This window comes from Cebus imitator, unplaced genomic scaffold, assembly GCF_001604975.1.
Source record: "Cebus imitator isolate Cc_AM_T3 unplaced genomic scaffold, Cebus_imitator-1.0 Scaffold179, whole genome shotgun sequence".
Lineage (NCBI taxonomy): Eukaryota > Metazoa > Chordata > Mammalia > Primates > Cebidae > Cebus > Cebus imitator.
The window spans coordinates 3,135,674-3,144,631 of record NW_016107494.1 but is presented as its reverse complement, the minus strand read 5'-3'; positions in this window follow the sequence as shown (position 1 = coordinate 3,144,631).

The following is an 8,958-nucleotide window of genomic DNA, read 5'->3' as shown; positions in this document are numbered from 1 at the left end:
TGATTCCTGTAGGGCAGCAGCGTCATCTCCTCGAGATACCAGATTCCCTCTGCCCTAGTTCTTTTCACAGACCAAAGACCAGGGCACTCCCTGAAGCCCAGCACTCGAGATATGCTCACACTCACATATTATGACGCTGGCTTTGGAAAGAAATTCAGCAAGGGTACTGGTTAAAAGCTCAAAAAGCAGGGAAATGCCATCTGCCCGAACTGTAGCAAGGGGTAGCTTGTATTGGGTAAAGGTTTCCTTTGTGGCTTTTAAGTCATTGGGTTGTTTTTCATTGGTTTTTGTTTTGTTAAAAAGCATTGTGTCTGTTTGGGGGCTGAAGGGTCGAGAGTGGGTGTCTGCAGTGTGGCTTTACTCCCTTGGCCAGCGTGGAAAAGCAGTGGGTTTACTGGACATTTCCACTTTGTGTGCAAGAAAGCTGAGATTTACTGCCTCCAGGATATACAAGCTGTCTGTTGTTTTTAGTTTAGTTCTGTTGTTATTAGGTGTTTTTAAAACATATAAGTGTGTGTCAAAGTTGTATTTCACACTCTTGGAAGAAAATTTACAGGAAAAAGATAAAGGAGTGTTTAGTTGAAGGTCAGGAGGTGGTAGTAAGACTAGTTAAATGTCTAGTGAAAGGTTTTAGGCATGTCAGGATTGTCAGTCACCTGGGTGGGTAACTTTTATTTTTAAAATTGTGGTAAAATATATATAACGTAACATATATTATTTCAACAATTTTTAAGTAGACCCCGGCACAGTGGCTAATGCCTGTAATCTCAATGCTTTGGAAGGCTGAGGTGGGAGGATCATTTGAGGCCAGGAGTTTGAGACCAGCCTGGTCAACATCTCTAAACGTCATCTCTAAAAAAAGAAAAAAAATTGTTTTTCATATTTTTTGTTTTTTTTGAGTCAAAGTTTCACTCTTGTTGCCCAGGCTAGAGTGCAATGGCATGATCTCGGCTCACAACCTCCTTCTTCCAGGTTCAAGCGATTCTCCTGCCTCAGCCTCCCAAATAGCTGGGATTATAGGCACACACTACGACACCTGGCTAATTTTGCATTTTTAGTAGAGACAGGGTTTCTCCATGTTGGTCAGGCTGGTCTCAAACTCCCAGCCTCAGGTGATCTGTGCACCTTGGCCTCCCAAAGTGCTGGGATTACAGGCATGAGGCACCACGCCCGGCCAAATAAAGGTTTTTTTAATTAGCTGGGCATGGTGGCACATACCTGTAGTCCCAGCTACTTGGGAGGTCAAGGCAGGAGGATCACTTGAGCCTAGGAGTTCAAGGATGTAGTGAACTATGATCACACCACTGCCCTCCAGCGTGGGCAACAGAGCAAGAGCCTGTCTGTAAAGTAACAATTTTTAAATGCTCAAGTGAACAGTTCTGTGACATTGAGTGCACTCACATTTTTGTGCCACCATCACCACCATTCATCTCCAGATATTTTATTTCTTTCCCAGCTGAAACTCTGTCCCCATTAAGCACTAACTCCCCAGCCTGCCTGGCCAGCCTCTGGTGGCCACCGTTCTACCCTCTGTTTCTGAATTTAACCATTTGTAGTAGCTCGTATAAGTGGAATCATGGAGTAGTCATCCTTTTGTGACTAGCTCATTTCACTTAGCACAACACCTTCAAAGTTTATTCACATTGGTTAGTTCTTTATGGTTTGTTTTTCATTGTTTGGACCCTTAATCTTTGCTGCTTCTTGAGGACTTAGTAGTCTCAGACACTGAGGACAGGATTGCAGACTAAGTTTGGCCAGGAGGCTCCCTGCTCCTTCTCATCACCCTAAAATATCTTGGCCACACTGAATATATTTTTCTTTTTGAGATGGAGTCTCCCTCTGTTGCCCAGGTTGGAGTGCAGTGGTGCAATCATGGCTCACTTCAGCCTCAACCTCCCAGGCTCAAGTACTCTTCCTGCCTCACCCTCTCGAGTAGCTGCGCCACTACACCTGGCTAATTTTTTTTTTTTTTTACTTTTTGGGAGACATGGAGTCTCACTATGTTGCCCAGGCTGGTCATGAACTCCTGGCCTTGAGCGATCCTCCCCCTCTCCAACCTCCCAAAGTGCGGGGATTATAGGCATGAGCCACCATGCCCAGCCCGTACTGGACATTTCTCAGTGTTTTTTCCTGTCTGGCCTACTACCTAATTGGTGTGTTAATAGCTCTCAGGGCTCTTAGCTTGGCCCACGTTGCTTGCTCCTCTAGGCAAACCATGAGGATTTCCAAAGCAGACCAGCCTTTCAGGGCTCTCTGTCTCTACCTCTCTCTCTCTGTCCCTGTCTCTCTCTCTCTCTCTCTCTCTCTCTCTCTCTCTCTCTCTCTGTGTTTCCATCTCTGTCTCTGTCTCTGTCTTTCCTCCTCCCCTCCTCAGCATCAGTATTTACCCAAAGAAGGCTTTTCTTTCCTCTTCCCTTCCTCTCAGGCTCAGGAGGCATGACTTTTGTTTGCTTGTTTTTATAATCATTATTTGTAGGTAGTATATTCAAATGGCAAAATAGATAAGCAGTAAAAATGTGTAATGAAAAACCAATCTCCCCACCCACTTCCTGGTTTCCCTTTGCCACGCCAGCCACAGTGACCTTGACTACCTTTCTAGGGACGTTTACACATAAACAAGCTCAGGGGGCCTTTTTTTACACAAAAGATATCATCTTATACCCAACCACCTGTATCAGGCTTTCTGGAAAAAATACAGAAAAGTAAGAGTGTCATAAATGATGTCTCCACCAACCAGAGTTGATTTAAAAAAATTTAGTATAGTTGTTTCTTTCTTTCTTTTTTTACATAAAATGAGTAAAACACTACAGATGAAGTTGAAATATTCCATGGCTTTTGTGGCCAGTCCTATATCCTTCCTCCCGTCTGAGAGGGGAGCACTATTAGAATTAGTTGTAACCTTTCTGTAATTTTTTACATATCATATACATACATAGCTATATCACAGATGTATCTATGCATGTATATAATACATATGTATGTATATATGTATGTATATAATGCATCATTTTGTACAACAATCATGTTTAATATCCCCTCCCCCACCGACAGGCATTTAGACTCTGCTCCCCAAATAATGCTACAGGAAATTTCTTGGGCAGACATCTTTGTGCACATGTGTGAGTGTATCTGTAGAATAATTTTGTAGAAGCAGGCTTACTGGATCAAAAGATAAGTGCTTTTTTATTTTGATAGTTTGTTTCAAAGAAAGGGTACCAATTTTTACTCCCACCAATAATGCACAGAACACCTATTTCTCCACATCTTCTTTCACATAGTAGTTTATCAGAATTTCTACTCATCTAATACATAAAAAATACCTTTTATACTTTGAATTTATCTATTGGAAACCATGTATTGGTAATGTATTAGAAACATGATAAAAATATTTCTTTGGCTGTAAATGAGGGTGAACACTTTTCATGTGTTTGAAAGCCAGGCATGTTTCTCTTTCTGTGGTTTTTTTAAGGTCCTTTGCCCATTTTTCTTTGGGGCTGATTATCTTATTCACTCTTAATGTACTTTGCATGTGAAGAAAATTAACTGACATATGTGTTGCAAATATTTTCCCAGTTAATTGCTTATATTTTGGTTTGTCTTAGCTGTTTTTGCCACATGGACATTTTTAATTTGTATGCCGTCAATTTTATCAATACTAATGTTTTTAAGTGGTGATAAATTTACTGTTTTCATTTAATTTTCCTCATTTCTCACCTGCTTCTCATTTCTAACTCAAATCATACCTCAGATTCCTGGGTCTAGGGTGAGATCAACAGCTGGAAGCCACACCCAGAGTTAATCCAGGTGAATCCTGGAGGGTCAACATAACCCAGAAGGCTCCAGGGGCCCTTGACTCAACTTTGCCCTGCTGTATATTTATAGGGCATCCTAAATCTGTCCTAAACACTGACACTTCCCAGACTTCTTTCAATCTGAAGAAACTTCTGGTTCCAAGTTAGTCTCCTTAAATGACCTTTGCCCCATGCAGGTCTGCACCCTTGGAGGTACCACGGCAGGGCTGGCACAGGGAAGCCAGGACCCTGGTGACCTACTGCTGCCTTTTCATTCTTTTCACTCCCCGTGGAGCAAGGTTTCTTACTGGCAGAGAAAGGAAAGGAAGAAAACAAGAGTGGACTCATGCTGTTGGCCTGGACTTGGAGGTTATCAGTGTGAACTCATGGTTTCCAATACATAAAGATATATAAAGAGATACAGATGTAAAAGTATGTGTAATATTTTGAATCTACTTTTACGTGTTCTTTATTTTTTATTATTTTATTTTATTCATTTATCTTTAGAACAGGGTCTTGCTCTGTCACCCAGACTGGAGTGAAGTGGTGACATCATTGCTCACCGCAGCCTCGTGTGATCCTCCCAATTCAGCCTCCTGAGTAGCTGAGACCACAGGTGTGCACCACCACACCCAGCTAATTTTTCTATTTTTTTGTAGAGACAGGTTTACATCATGTTGCCCAGGCTGGTCTGAAATTCCTGAGCTCAAGCGATCCTCCTGCCTCAGCCTCCCAAAGTGCTGGGATTACAGGTGTGAGCCGCTGCACCTGGCCTTGTGTGTTGAAATGTTTTACACGCACATCCTCGTGTTTTACACGCACATCCTGGTCATCTTTTCATTTAATCACCCTCCTGTAGCGTGTAAGGCCAGGGCCATGGTGGGCCAGTCCCAGTGTTCTTTCTCCTTCTCTCTACCCAAACACAAAGATCTGCACAGAACACCAGCATTCAGGCATCGGGGACTAAAAATTAAGACCAAAAAAGCAAAATAAAACAAGATCATTATTTGTCATTGAGGACTGGGTGGACATTCCCTCATTCTTGCCTTCCATGATCCACTTTAGCAGCTTGACATTCCGCACCTTCTATTGGCTCTTGGCCTGGCTGCACCGTCCCTGCAGACATTTTACCCCTAAGCAGCCTCCTTCCTTCCTCCTCCCTTCCCTCCTGTTTTCCTCTTTCCTTCCTGTCTTCCTTTCTTCCTTTCTTTCCTTTTCCCTCCCTTTCTTCATCCCTTCCCCCTTTCCTCCCTCCTTCCTTCCTTTCCTCCCTTTTTGCTTCCTTTCATCCTTCCTTTCCCTCCTTCCTTTCATCCATCCTTCCTTCCATCTCTCCTTCTCTCCCTCCCTTCTTCCTTTTTTCTTTCTGTTTTCCTTCCTTTATTCTTCCTTTAATTCCCTCCTTCCTTCATCAAATGTTTACTGCACTGCTGCTAACAGTCCATGCTATGCTTGGTGCTGGCAATTCTATAGTGAACAGTGTAACAGGTAACTGGTGCTGCCTTCAGCAAAGGTACAATCTAGCAGGCATTCTACAGTGCATCATTCTACAGTGCATCAGTCACTAGGTAACTTAGACCCCTTTTCCAGAGGCTATTTCTCTCCCCGGTGGCCCCAACTGTAGCCACTCTCAAGCCTCCAGCATCAAACTGTGTGTCCTTAAGAAAATCATTGTTGGGGCTGGGTGCGGTGGTTCATGCCTGTAATCACAGCACTTTGGGAGGCTGAAGCGGGCAGCTCTCGAGGTCAGGAGTTCGAGACCAGCCTGGCCAGCATGGTGAAACCCCATCTCCACTAAAAATACAAAAAATTAGCCGGCCGTGGTAGCCTGTGCCTGTAATCCCAGCTACTTGGGAGGCTGAGGCAGGAGAATGGCTTGAACCGGGCAGGCAGAGGTTGCAGTGAGTCGAGATCACACCATTGCACTCCAGCCTGGGCAACAGAGTGAGATACTGTCTGAAAAAAATAAATAATAAGAAAAAAGAAAGAAAATCATTGTTTTGTCCCCACCAGAGGAGAAAGCTGCTAAGTGCTCTGACCCCCTTGCTTCCAGCACGTTAATACAAATTGGGATTTGGTGACTTCACACGCATTAGCTCACGATCCTCAGGGGAGAGGGAAGACGCCACGATCTGCATTTTACAGAAAGGAGGTGCAGGAGCGTGCCGGAGACCACAGGGCAGGGTTGGTGGGAAGCGACTGTCAGGCTGGGAGAGACATTGAAGGCCACCCTGGGCAGCCAGCCGTTTTCTCGGGGTTCCTGCTTGCGGATGGCCTTCCTGGACAGGAGAGCTGGCTGGGGCGGCCCTGCCTCCCTAGGGCCGCGCTTAGTGCCCAGTGCACCCCTTCACTCCGCACTCTGCCCTGCGGACCCCCCGCGGCCTCATGTTCGTGGGCACGGAACTGCGGGCAGCTTCTCCGGGTTAGACCGCAGGCCAGGCCCGGGGCGGTGAGCGATGAGGAAGGCAGGGTTCCCACCCTTGCAGCTGGTGGGTGAGGGCTAACCAAGCTTCAGGGAGCTCTGCTTGTGCCCTTAGGGGATCTCTCCGGGGTGGGGGGGGGAAGCGGAGCACACACCGAGTCCGCCCTCCCCACAGCGGGCCTCTCAGGAGGGAGGCGGGAAGCGGGGAGGGGAGGGGGGCGGCGGCACCTCGAGAGGCGCAGCTCCGGCGGAGCAGGTCGCGGCCGCAGAGGGCTGGGGCTGCAGGCGAGAGGAAACCCGGGAGGCGAGAGGAAAACAGCTGTGGGGCCGCGAGGCCAGGGATCAGGAATCGGGACAGGGGCGAACTGTCCCAAGTCTGCAAGGTTCTTTAGCCAACTCTGCAGCGGGAGAAAACGGAAGAGAGGGCTGGACCGCGGGCGGTGCAGGGGAAGGGTGAGAAGATGCACGCGTGGCCGCTCTGCGCCCGCGGGGGTGGCGGTCCGCTTTGGGAGCAGCAGGCAGCGCCCCGCGGGATGGGGAGCGGCGGCCGACTGCGCCTGCAGGGCGTTCCCGGGGAGGGAGACCGAGCCGTCCCGGGGGCGGAGCTGCGCCCCTCCTCCCGCCTCCCGCCTTGCGGCCCCCGCGAGGCGGTCTAGGGGAGAGGGCACTCGAGGCTGCTGCTGGGGAGGGGTTGGGGTGGCCGGCCGTGGGAGAGCCAGGCAGGGGAGGGGCGAAATGAAGTCCGGGAGGGCCGTGCAGAGGCGAAGGGCACAGCAGGGGTGGGGTCGCAGTGGGCTGCAGGGGGCGCTGAGCACCGAGGCTTCGGGTCCTGAGGGAGCGAGGCGCGGTGACAGGGGCCCAGGCGCGGCTCAGCTCGCTGGCGGATGAGAGGCTGGGAGGAAACGGCCGCGCGCCCCTGACCTTGGGTGCTTTGCAGAGGTGCCCCACGGTGGATGGAGGACAGGGACAAAATGCGGAGAGAACGGTCGGGCCGGAGAGACTGCGGAGCGAGGGGCTGCAACCCCGGGGTGTGGAGACCCCGAGAGCACCACCTTCCGCCCGCATGGGGGTGCTGGGAGACCAAGAGCCTTTACCCAGAGGGTTTTCAGCTGAATGACATTGTTAGAGAAAAACCAGGATCTATATAAGGCAAGAAGTATTAAAAGTATGTTAGGGAAAGTAATTGAAAGCTCTGTAAGATTGTATTTTCATGGAATCTTCTAGCTTCTTTCCGTAGAACCAGAGTTGCATTTTCCATTACGTGAATGAAGCTCAAGTTTCAGGGTCTCTTCCTTGCCTTCTGAGCCCCTGTTCATAATTTCATATTTGTAATTATTTAAACTGCCCCACCCTGATTATATAACATTTAGGCCCCACAAAAGCTTTGCCAGTCTCTGCCTTAGAACTCTAGGGAGTTTCACTCTTGTTGTCCAGGCTGGAGTGCAATGGCGGGATGTGGGCTCACCGCAACCTCCGACTCCCGGGTTCAAGCTATTCTCCTACCTCAGCCTCCGGAGTAGCTGAGATTACAGGCATTTGCCGCCTGTAATTTGCTTTTTGTATTTTTAGTAGAAAAAGGGTTTCTCCATGTTGGCCAGGCTGGTCTCGAACTCCTGACCTCAGGTGATATGCCCGCCTTGGCCTCCTGAAGTACTGTGATGACAGGCGTGAGCCACCGGGCCCGGCCGGAATTTTTTTTTCTGAAGGTGTTACTGTGACCTTGGTGAGGACACAGTTACCCAATACATTCCAGCTCCACTCAGGGTGAAGGTTAGGTGGCATGTTGGCAGGACATGAGACTGTCACATGCACAGGTATGTTCCTTGGGGGAGGCTTGGACCAGGCACCTGTATGTGCCCAAGCGTTTCTAGCAAACACTGGGACCCGAGTGTCTAAGCACAGTCCCACTTTATAGGGGTGAAACCCTACCCACCTCCCCCTCCTGAGAACTGTGCCTTTCCAGCCAGAAGTCACTCATACAGAATGTTCCCAACTCATGAATGGGCATTGTTCTCAGAAAGAGAATTTGTAAGTCACTTGTTTAGAACGGGAAGGCATCTCCACAGATAAACAAGTGTATGTGTGATCTTTGTTATTCAGGACAGCCCAAAAGAACATCTTGTGTCCCAGAGATCAAGGACTGTACAATGGTAACAGAAACTCCAGCTGGTATAATCATGTGGCCCTCAGAAAATGCCTTCCGACTTCTAGCCTGAGATCCTGGGAATCTTATCCCCTGTCACAGACCTTCTGTGAGGAGGAGGGATGCTTTCCAGCTCGGAGCCCCTGCTGTGGCTGCCATGGCCTGAGGCAGAGGCCAGTGGGGAAAAGCAGCTGGTGAGGGCTGCCAGGCCCAGGGGTTGCGGGGCAGAGTCCATTCTCAGAGCTCCTTTCAGAGTTGGCTGCCTGTCCATGTCCTCAGAGGACACAGGGGGCCTCTTTCCCTTTGCCTTCTTGAAGTTTCCTTGGCTGGGTGCGGTGGCTCATGCCTGTAATCCCAGGGAGGCCAAGGTGGGCAGATCACCTAAATTCAGGAGTTCGAGACCAGCCTGACCAACATGGAGAAACCCCGTCTCTACTAAAAATACAAAATTAACCAGGTGTGGTGCCACGTACCTGTAGTCCCAGATGCTAGGGAGGCTGAGGCAGAAGAATCACTTGAGCCTGCGAGGCAGAGGTTGCAGTGAGCCAAGATCGTACCACTGCACTCCAGCCTGGGTGACAGAAGGAGACCCTGTCTCAAAA